The following is a 12,137-nucleotide window of genomic DNA, read 5'->3' on the forward strand; positions in this document are numbered from 1 at the left end:
ATGAAAAGACACTGTGTCCCTTAGCAGAAGTCACACCTGTGGACTATCACATGTCCTGGAACACACATACACAAAAAGAAAAAGCTGGAAAGCAGAGGAGAGTCAAGGAATAGTAGCTCAATAGCCTGGCAGAGATCAGTCTCTGATGTATTGTAGAGAAGCTAAAATAACAAGCCTTTAATCCCTAGATCATGTTGAACAGGTCAAGTGTGGCTCAGAAGATGAGAGAGGACAGAAAAACCTAATTTCCAGTATTTTTTCCTATCATACAGATTTGTTAAAAATGGGATTATTGAATGAGACACCAGCAGCTGTTCTTAAAAGCGTTTGCACCCATCTGCTGTCTCCTTGGGTTAGCACATGTCTCCCACTGCCTTTGGTGCCCTGAGCTGTAAACCACGGACAGGAGCTGTCAGAGGGCAGGAGGAGAGCGCTGGAACACAGAGCTCCCCTTGAGGGAGAAGGGAAGGGCAGCACTGTCACCCTATTTACATAGAGGGAAAAGTCCTTGTGTCACTAGACAGCGGGGAATGGGAGGCTTCAGCTAATCCCGGCTGGTTTCCCTCAGCAGGGAGTGGTAGTTGTTATTTTAGCGCTTAAATGAGCACTCAAAAGCCGGAGGCAGCAGCAGAGGCTCTCCACAGCTGGATCCCTGCAACTTCCCGGGCAGCTCATGTGTGTGCCACGTGTGGGTTGGGTGTCACCTCCCGGGTTATCTGCCCATATGCCTCCTTCCACACCCCGGCCACATCAACCCACAAACAGCACTGCCTGTCCCCAGGGTGTTCCAGCCCTTCCTCCTGCCCAAAATGATGCAAAAATAGAAGACAATAAAATGGAAATGCACATCCTTAGGACACGGAGGCAGCCTCCAGGAATGCAACCAATGCTCCTACTTCTTGGCATGGTAAAAATTTAGAGCTTGTTAAAATAACCCACTCCACACAACGCAAAACGATACGCATGAGAAATAGTTCAGTGAAGATGATTTCATCCTCCCCAGAAACCACACTGAGAAAGTACAAGACAGCCAGAACTGGACACAAAGCCAGGACTGAAAGGCAGGGCAAAGTCAGCCTGGAGAAATGCAGAAAGGAAACCAACTGGCCCAACTGAGGCTCCACAGATGAAAGCTCATTAGCATTTTAAAATTCTTTCCGCTCCAGCAAGTTTTGATAACTTTTGATAACACACTTCAGTAATTTCTTCTGTTAAGCCTGGCAGATGGCTGCTTCTTAAAAAATCCCCTTCCCTCTCTCCCCCTCCTTTTGACCAAGAGACAGGACGACCTGCACACAGGTGGCATTTGCTTTGGTATCTGCAATCTCATTCTCATAGATATAAAATAGTAATATCATCTAAGCACCTTCCTAATATTTTTCATTATTAGGTCTTAAACCATTTTGCAGACAAGGTGAGTGACATTATCCTTATTTCATAAGGGATGAAACTGGGTCACAAAGGAACCCAAGAAACATGCCCAAGGTTATCTCTCAGCCATCAGCCAACTCCAGAGCTCTGCTCTGGAGAAGAGAATCCACAAAACACTGACTGTGTTGAATCCAACTCACAGGACTGGACACTTCTAGTCACTGTACTGCAGCTTCTCCTCAAATTCATCTTAGTGAGATCAGTGGAGTGTGATCAGGGTAATACCATGCAAGGGAAAAAGTCTCTGGAAGACATTGTGTACTACACTGATGTCACGCATCTGCTTCCCAGCTCACTATAATCACCTCTAAATCTTACTGTGCATGGACGTGTACCCAGGCCTTTAGCATATGGGACTAAAAAAAAAAAGAAAAAGGGAGACAAATTTCTTTCTGAACCAAAAATGTGATGAATTCTACCTGAGGTTTTGTCACAGACAGTGGTCTGATACAAACCCTCTTATAAGCACCTGCACAGGCCAGAGCTCTCATGAGAGGGTTTGGGCTGTGCTGCCTGTTAGCAGTCATATAAACACATTTGTATAAAGGTAAGGTTCCCAGAGATGCAAACAGCTTACAAGGAACAGCTAAATTCCCACTGATTGATACCAGCCTGGGGAGTAACTCTTCATATGGCATCAAATCAGTTGCATTGTCTTTGTAAATCCCTTGGGGGCTCAAGTTTTGGGGGATGAAAGATGTTATGAGATGTAAGGTATCACTGTTAGCAGCTGCCATTCTTGTCTCTCTAACAGATGGCAGTAAATAATGACAGACTCGGCTCTTTCAGCAACAGTGAGATGAAACACTGAAAAATCTGTCTTTCCCATTGGGGCAGGGAGCCCTGCTGGGCTTAAGTGGAGCTGTCTCCTCTGATCCCCAGTCTCAGCTTAGGTCAGGATGCACCTTCCCTGGCCCACAGTCACCCGTGCTCCTGGCTGCCTCCCAGCAAGCACCAGTTTTACTCCTCTGCTCTCAAATTGGCCCTGTTCCATCTTGTTCACAGCTGAGCTCGACTGAAAACCTGTGGACCTCCCAGATTTATCAGTCTTTTACCAAAGACCAGATTGCTGCGTGCAGACATTTCCCTCCAAAGCTGTGTCTAACCCTGCTCTGCAGCCTGGGGGTTGTCAACTCTTGCTCCCATTTCACACCCCTCCACCTTCAGGTCTGGTTTTTTCCTTTCTCTGTAATTCTAAATCTGAGTAGATGCTTAAAGCATCCTTTTCTCTTTCATCTCCATCTGTCTGGAGCTCTGAGACTGTCCAAACCTCATTCACTTCCATCACATCTCACCTCAAAACCTCTCTTTCCCTCCCTTACTTAGCAAGAACTTCATGGGAATTCTCAGAGACTGTAGTCTGAAAATACCCAGGAAAAAGGCTCTTCCACATCCAACAGAGTGCAGTTACTCTGACATGCACATCAGTGGCACAGAACACATTTTCTTCAACAGGTACTTATCCAGTATGGATGCATCAAGCAGCATCACAGAAATAATTCCTTCCTACTGACAAAACTTCATTTCTGTAGCTGTGCTGAACAGTTATTTTGTGCTTGCCCTGTAATAGTCATGCTCCTGACAGTACCTCGTACTTCCTTTCCTTGTATTTCTGGCTGAAGTGACTGTCCAGAAGAGAGCAGATTTGACTGATAAAAGCAAATGCTACTTGTCTCACAACTTCCCAGCCTCCGCACCTCGCTTATGGAAGGAGTACTAATAAGCCTCTCTCCTACTTGGAGTAGGAAAAAAAAAAGAAGCTGTTCCCTGAATTCCCATAACACACATTTAAAGAGGTATTTGTTTAGGAGGGATGCATGTACGGAGCGTCCTCCAGCACTGCGCAAAGCCATCCTGCCACCCACGCCTCCCAACTGCTGAAAGCAATTACTTCCCTCCCTTGCTCTCAGCACTAGCACAGGACGCGCAGGGTCTCCACAGGTCACGCACAGAAACTGGTTCTTACTATTTTTTTGTGTCTAAGAAATGAAGGGAAGCAGGAGCTTCCAGCACAACATTAGGAAAATCTTCCAAGAGGCTTCTTGAACTGGCCTTGACTATGCAGCAATTGAAACTGTTTCCTGATCCAAGTCCTTACTGCCTGCTGGAGGTTTGGCTGCTGTGAGGCTTATTTACCCAAAGCTGGGGAGACTGAACCACATTTTCTGGAATATAGGGCAGGATGGTGTTGGGCTAGAGGTGACCCATGGGATCTGAGGCAGACAAGGAAAGGAAGTCTGCAGAGATGAACAGGTCCCATGGTCAAACAAGTGGCTTCAAAAGAAGCAGTGACCATCTGCGCAGACAGACTTCTCTATTCAAAGTGCAGCAAGTGGCTATGACATGTTCCAGCCATGCAGGGTATGAAAAAGCAATCTCTGACAAGATGCCAGAACAACTGTCAGCTGAAGAACATGTGGGAATTCCTGGCAAAAAGGATTTTGCAATGGATTCCTCAGCCACGGGAATTAAAGCCCAGGCATAAAAAGGAAAAGGAAATGGTGAAACCACAGTGCAGCAAAACACAGCTCAATGTCACTCACACAAGCCACAACCCAAGTGGCTTTGGGAAGCATAATAACACAGTCCCCAAACAGCAACAGAGGCCATGCTGAGGGGCAGAAGCCAAGGTGGCAGTGAGGATGATGATGATGCAGTGAGTAGCAAGGAGAGTGGAGCCAGCAAAGAAAAGAAAAACATCAACAGGGAGAGTCAGTGAAAGCATCTTTTCCTGGGAAAAGTGTACTTGTTCTGCCATGTTATTAACTGCTTTAGATTAACTGTGCTTTGTCTCCACCCTTTCCATAGGCAAGGGGAGAACAGGGGCTTCTGGCAGTGACCAAACACACTGCAGCCCAGAGGCACCAGCTCTGCCGGGAGATGCTCCATCTGCCAGTCCCAGACGAATGCCCTTTCCTTTGACGGGGGTGGAGGGTGGGTTGGGCCCATGTAGGGAAGAATTTCCAATTTAGAAACAAACAGAGGCAGTTCCTATTATTGTTAGTGGAATGTCAGCATCTCTGGTCCCAAGCACCACTGTCAACAAACAGGCTGACAAATGCTCCTTCAGCATCAGCCAAAACAAAATCCATGAAGGCATCTATAACTCAGCATTCACTACACACACAGTAAACTCTGCTTTTTCTTTTTAAATCCAGTTTTGTCCACGTAATTTTAACATAAAGGAACTGGTTGCAGGCTGTGTTACCAAATGAGTCATCATTTTATGTGACAGTGTAATATGATTTAGAGAATTCTTGGCACACTAGTATGGATTATGCATTATAATCTCTTAATTTGGACTGTTTCTGCCATGCAGCAGTGCCCAGAGCAGGAGGGAAAGAGCAGTTCTGTGAATTACAGTCCAAGCTCTGCTCTTGCTATGCTGTGTGACCTTCTGCCTTCCTTCCTTCATTTGCAGAGCAGAAACACATCTCTGTCTTACAGCAGGGTCAGCTAATGTTCACCCTGGAGATCTGAAGAACATTACATAAGTGCAAATTATTATTTTAATAAGGGAAGGAAAGCAGGACTTTATTTCCAATGCAACAGGCTGATCTTGGGAAGTACTGTCAGAACTACCAGAATACAGTCTCTGGGTGCTGGATACCAATCACAGGCTGATTGGGGATAATGATTTTCAGAAACATGATGGATAGGAGGTGCCACAGGAAACTTAGAGATTTGCAAACCAGGGCTCTTTGGAAAATGAACATAATTTCTGTTAAACACTGATGTGCACAAGATAAATAAGAACCCTTGGAAAAACTCCTTTCCCCTTCCCCTTGGGGAAACTCCCTTTCTTCTTGGGGAAACTCCCAGAATGCAGGTGGTGATGAGCAGCCACCATGGAGGAAGTGGAAGTGCGTGTGAATCAGGGGCTGTGCACACTTGTCCACTTCAGGCTGGACTAAAATACCGGAATCAGTTTACCCAGTCAGAGCGGAAAAGTTTGGGATCAGAGTGTGCTTGGGAGATCCAAATAAACAAACCCAGAGCCCAACATCTGCAACAGTTACTCCTGACCCCCCAAGCTTTCCATTCCCTCTGCTTCTGGTAAATATAAACTGGCCCATCTTTAGCAGAGGGTCACTGGGCAGGGAGGAGAGCTGGCACCCATTTCCAAATCTATCCCACTCCCTTCAGCTAGCTGAGTCTGACTACGTCAGCAGCATTCCCACAGTCCCTGGTCTGGGATTAGCAGGGAGCAGTATTTCTACAGTCAAGGAGGATGCATTTTTATGAGACACAAAAACCACATGATGAATTTTGGGAGACTGAGAAATCCTTTCCAGAAGGAAAAAGAAACTTCTCCAGAAGAAATGAAAAAAAGCACTACCTACATTTGCTGGCAGGAGGGTTTCTTCTGAGCTCTTTGAAAAGTAGCATGCTGCTGTCAAGGCAAATCTGTCACATTTGGGATGCATCTGGGGTAGAAAACCAGCCTTTCATGGGGCTGACTAAAGACCAACTATTTCCTAGTGAAGGAAGAGTTGTCTCTGTAACAGAAAGGTGAAGCAGGCAGACAGAATTGGCTGACCTCTGGGAGCTCTGTGGGGAACAGATGACAAGCAAGAAACACAAACAGAGGAGGACATCTGCCCGTGCCTCCAGCTCTCTCACCTGTTACTGATTTCCCCAGACAGGACAATGACTGAAAGGCCACTTTTAAATTCACTAGTTGATAATATTTTACATCTTAGGAGCTCATGGGAAAAACAAATCAAAACAAAGCAAATCCCATGTCACCTTCTAAAACCGAGAAGATGCCTCTGTCACCTTCTAAAAACGAGACCAACTTCTAAAGTCTCTGCTTAGGAGCTACTCTCTTGAAATGACGCAGAAAAGTGTGCACAGGGATAGTGGATAGAAAACTATTAAGGAAAAAGCATCTTTCACTTCTTGCTTGAGCTTCCCAATGTTTTCACGCATAATATAGCAAAAGGGAATTGACCCTTGATGGCTTGTAGTTAATTTATAAACAAGAAGCTCTATGTCCAAGGGATGCCTGTGCTGCTGTGCCAGCTATCCAGGCACAAAGCTATTGCCTCATGGGCTGTGTGAGAGCAGTTCATGGGCCAGGGGTAGAGCAGAGCCCATCAAAACCCTGCACCTCTGCTAGGCTGGACCTGCCATGCCAGAGCCACACAGGGAACTGTATTCAGCCATCCCCAGTGTGTCATCTCAGAGGAAAAATGCACAGAGGGGTCAGCGAGGCAGATGGAGTATCCACGTAGAAATGAGCAAAGCCTTTTGTTCCGCACACCTCCTGCATTCCATTCAGTGTACCCAGTGCAAGCCAGGCGAGGGATGAGTCAAAGTTCTCACAACAGATGTGCCTCTCCAAAGGTGCTCCTTGTTACGGTGAGATCAGAGCCCACCTCACCGACACAGATCCATGCCGGTGCCACCCACGCACCCCTGTGCTGCTCACTCACCATGCTCAGCAAAGGAGCCACATCCCACCCTGCTTCACCCAGGGAGACAGTCACCATGATGTCTTCCCATAGACAGAACTGCCTACAGGGATTTAAGGGGAGAATCCAAACTGGCACGAGAGCATGCTCAGGATATCCATAGCCACAGGGCTGCTCTTGGCCTGAGCACTATAGGGGTTGTTGTGTGGTCTGACAGCTCTTCTATGGGGGCTTTCCTAGAAGAGATGCCCCCTAGGCACAGCCTCAGCTGGCAGAAAACAGGCTGAGGGGTTCAGGTTTGCTCCTGCTGTGGGCTCCCCTTCCAACTTGCCCCAAGGAGGGACCTCCACAGAGAACTGATTCTGCTGGAACCCAAGTGCTGCATATAGGTCACTGGTTTGGGTAGGAGGGCTCTCTGGGAGACAAATGTGGTTGTTCCTCAGGGCAACTGGCTACTGAACCCTCCCCTCCCTGCCCAGAGTATTTCCCAGAGGACCCATGGTCACAGCATGGGTGCTTGCAGGGCACTTCAGCGCCTCTCACAGCTCTGAGGTTGGTACCAACTCCCACCATCAGCATCCCACCTTCAAAAATCATCAGTGGGACAAAGCCTGATCAAAAATCCAGCCAAATCAGCACAAACACAGCAGAGCATCCCTGAGCAGAAGGGCAGGAAGAGGCAGCAATGGGCATGGTAGTGCAAGAACTGGGATGAACAGCAACAAGTTATAGCAGCAGTGACACCAAACACCCAGGGTTTCAAACAAGAACCTGTGCATTGCTTGGGGAAAAACCTCAACATTGGAATAGAAGAGAACCCACATAAGAGACACTCACTGAACTTTCCCTTAACTGTGAACCCTTCAGAGCAGCATGAATGTTGTTATTCCCTTTGTGAGCTCTAGCTCTCACAATAAATGTTATCTCCTCTATTCCACAGATTGCCCTTCCGGAGCTGCAGCATCGAATCCTGACCCCATGTGTGAAACACTATTGCCTTTATCCCTAGCACTGAGAACATGAAATCAAGTGACAAAGAATTCAATCTCAGCTGTCCTCTTTGGGGCAGAAGAAGACGTGATTTATAGATTTATATACACACATGCCCATCTATTCATCCTCTTAGCAAACAGTTCATGAAGTGTGCCTTAAGCCTTTCTGAATCGAGCAATTCTCTGCTTTAGACAATCAATTCCTAACTGAGACTCTGCAGGGAAAGACATCATGTTGCAGGAATGCTGCAGAAGCTGTTGCATATACTGTTCCCTTTGTTGAGAATAGCATCTTTGCCTTGGATATATTTTTTTCCTCCTTAGCCATTCAATTTCATGAAACAGGGCCCAGTTCCAGAAGGCAAGAAGAACATAGCTAGATTTTACTTCTCCTTTCCTGAAAGGCTGAGAAACCAGATTTAAAAAATGTGCTTAGTGGGCGTTTGGTGGGACGAATTCTCTCCCAGAGTTTGGCATTTTTGAGATAGAGCAAGCAAGAGTTACATTGCATATGGTGCCTGGTTTTTCTTCTGTAGCAGATAGCCTAGACAGTTGCTGCTTCCCCTGCATGAAAAAAATCATAGTACCTGGTTAAATATAAAAAAAATCCTGCAGGAGTCTTCAGGTTAGACCTTTTGTCAAAAAGGCTCAGTGCAGAAATTTGTAGAAGTGCTTATGTGTAATGAAAAACAAATTATACCTTGACAGCAACCTAAAGGGCAGGCAGCTCTCTGGGGCAAGGCCTGTCTTGTTCTCTAAAGCCCAGCACCAAAATCACCAGGGATTCACAGTACATGGCTGGGGTTTTGTGCTCACCTATAACCATAGTAACAATAATTACCCTTCTGAGCAAGAACTGATTCATCCCTCAGAAGGACTGTAAAACCAGATGTAGCTCCCTTGGACGTAACATGGATGACAGTAGGATCAAAGTTTCTACACACATTTGAGTCCAAGGGCATAATTCTGTCCTTGCAGAAGTGCCAGAAAGGCAGAAATGGGACAAGTTTCAATCCTTCCCTGTCCTCTGTTGTCACCCATGGTCGCAGCAACTCTCCAACCAAGCCTTTCCTCTGCATCCCCATTATGGGGAAAAAGTGTTGGAGCTTGGGTGGAGAAACCATAAAAACCAAGGGTGTTTCCATTGTAACCAGTGACCATAAACCATTGCAGAATGATGGATGTGAAGCCCTGGCTGATTCAACACAGCAGGCATTGCATGCTGGGTGTGCAGGAACAGACAGGTGGAAATCTCCATGTGCCTTTGGGAGAGCATTGGGAAACCACATAAGGAAAAAAGCAAAAAGTCCAAATGAATGACACTCTTTTTTCTATGTGTTCTTATTAGCAAAATAAAAAGGGGAGAAAACAATTGCCAAGATCTGCTACATCTGCACAATTGTCTCCAAATTAAGTGTACATCCATGTTCTATAAATATCAGCAATTCTTCTGTAAGCATCAGTAATTCTTAAATTCTACTGATTTTTTTAGCTGCCAATTTTAGAGACTTCCCAGGAGATACTGGCCTGAACGTGCTATCTCAGCTATTAAATAAAGACAGGATATTTTTATTAAAAAAACCAAAGCATCCCCTTGAGACTCAACAGTTTGGACTCAAGATAATAACCCCTGAGTCATGTAAAATGAAGTTAGAGAGATTCTGATAAATCACAGCATCATAGAATGATTTGGGTTGGAAAGAACCTTAAAGACCATCTAATTCCAACCCTGTCGAAAAGAGAAGGGAAATAGCTGCAGTTACTAAATCTTGCCCCAGTGTTGCAAGTTTCTAGTGGAAGAGCGTTCATCCTCCTCTGTGTGAGGTTGTGCAGAAAGTGACCTGCCTGAAGGTTGAGGTTCCTCATGGGTAACATCAGAAGGACCATCTCCTGAGGATACACCTCCCTCAGAGGGTTCTGCCCAGGCGAGCACTCAAGACTGAGCTTGCACCAATTAATACCCTCTGGGTTTTTCCCATATACAAATCAGAGGTCTGAATTTCTATGTCTTTTCCACTATGATTTGGATTGGGATACAGGATTTGTCTCTTTCCTTGAGAGGCACTTTGAGATAAGCAGCTGAAAGACTACTACTACAGCACCACGTGGATTTGGGGATGTTTACAAAACTGCAGAAATCAGAGCTGTCTAATAGAGGGAGAACGCTGAATTCATTACGCCCCCAGGTTGGGCTTGGCCTCAAAGAAACTTCAGATGATGAGGATGTTATAAAACTTCCCAGGACATTACAGCCTTTCTTCTGTGGTGCCAGAGAACCAGAATTTTGGGTTGACATTCAGCCTTTCACTTTGAAAAAGGCTGAGTCTCATCATAGGCTTTACATGCTCACAAAGGAGGACCACACTGGCATGTCTCAGCATAAGGCACGAGGTAAGGCAGTGACCTGGCTTTTCTGAAACAGCCAATACATGCCCAAGCTGACATGCACTCCTGGAGAAGGTCCCAGCAAGGTCTGGAAAACAGCTTTCCAAAGCATCTCATGCAGACTTATGAGGAAAACAAGGCCACCCCAAGCTGCAATATATACAAAATATTTCTGCCAAGATTTTAATAGGTTTTCTTATTTCAGTGCCCAGGCACATCCAGAAGAGGGAGGTGAGCTACAGCTTCCCAAGGAGTCTGATGACATTGGCCAGGGAGGGACATGGACTCAGGGCACAACTTGATGGGATGACCTGTGAGATGATGCTGGGACACCTCAGCTGTGTGCACATGTGTTGGGATGGATGTAGGAGAGCTGCTGCTGCCCATGGATGTGGTAAGGGATAGGGAGGTACATGCAAGAGAACTGGCACCAGGCTGTGCGAGGCTGTCTTGGCCAGCTCAGAGATCACAGAGGTTGTGACAGAAGCTCTGTAGTTACCAACTCCAGCAGCTTCTTGAAGGAAAGCTGCATTGATGGACATAGTATGGGAGGGGATTTCAATCTCTGTATCTTCCAGCTAGGTCATCTTTTCCCCTTGGACCAGCTTCATGATGGCAAGCAGATATGTGGCTCCAAGCCCCTTGTGGCAGACAGCTTTCTTCATCATGCATCTATTCTAGCTCATCTCACTTGGTCTGGACTGGGTATTCCTAGTATAAGAATTGCGCTGAGTTTTGAGATAAAATCAACCAAAAACTTGTCATTGATTTTCCTATGACCATGAGTTCACTCTGTGTGTTTTAAAACCTCATCTGTCCTTAACTAAAGGACTTATTCTAGCAGTGCACTTTGTTGCTGAAGAGCTTTATTTAAAGAAAGAGGAAGCAGCATCTTTTATGCATCTCTGTGCAGTGAAAAGGAGGTGATGTCTCACAATACTTGTGACACTTGGTATGAAGGACAACAGTTTACAAGACATCATCTCCACTGCCTGGCAAGGACTGCCTGCTGCCTTTACTATGCACTTGGCTTACACCAGCCCATCCATAACCTGCCTTTTTAACTGGCAATGATGAGGAAATTATGCATGCGAGCAGCCATGTGCACCACAGGGTGTAATTTCTAACATCCCATAGCAAACATTTTTCCTGGTGCTAGCAGGTGTTTCAATCCTTCATCTGGACTTTTATGAACAGTGCTGCTGGGTATCTCCTTCCAGCTGCTCCCACTATCTTCCTGTCAGATGGGTGCCAGCTGAAAAAAAACACGAAAGAAACTCGAAAAGGGAAGGTTTCCAGGTCATCTGTAGTAGTTTGGTGGACACTGCCATCACCCTGGAGCTTGGCCTTAAAGGCTGGTAGAGGAAAAGGCATGAAGGTGATAACAAGCCCAGCTGCTGGCTCCTCAAGCTCCCTCAGACTCAGTGGATTGTGTGACATGAAACAACTCACCCTGGCCAGGCACAGGACCCTAAGCCATAGGGAGGAGTGGAGGAGGACTGGACAAGGGGGTCACTCAGCTGCTGTCTCCCCAAGTTCATATTGGTCTGAGCTCTACCCAAACACCAAGGCAGTGCCCCCACCTTCTTGCTGCCTCCAAGCGGAAGTGCCCACAGCAGGGAACATCACCTGCAAGGCTTCTCCCTGCAGCTCAGAAACAGCAGTCACAAGTGCTCAGGCTCTGCCTTCTCAGGAGGGGTGTTCATGACACATTTTCCCCACACATCTCATTGCTTCATAAAATACAAGCAGCCTCCGAGCACTCTGAGGAGGTGGTGGCTGTTGCATTGCATTCTACACAGAGAAACCAAGGCACAGAGGTGTCACAGAGCTGGCTGCAGCCCACTGAAATCACTGGGAAAGTCTCCTACTGCTTCAGTGGGAAGGTAAGTTGGAGCCTCTGGCCTTCTCC

The 12,137-nt window shown here is 46.4% G+C and overlaps 1 protein-coding gene across 1 annotated transcript in view; it reads right to left on the minus strand.

Annotated features, from left to right (window-relative positions):
• The window catches only part of NEURL1B (neuralized E3 ubiquitin protein ligase 1B), a 137,354-nt gene that overhangs the window by 34,417 nt on the left and 90,800 nt on the right, over positions 1-12,137 (minus strand). The window lies entirely within an intron of this gene.

Source organism: Pithys albifrons, chromosome 15 (genome assembly GCF_047495875.1).
Source record: "Pithys albifrons albifrons isolate INPA30051 chromosome 15, PitAlb_v1, whole genome shotgun sequence".
Taxonomy (NCBI): domain Eukaryota; kingdom Metazoa; phylum Chordata; class Aves; order Passeriformes; family Thamnophilidae; genus Pithys; species Pithys albifrons.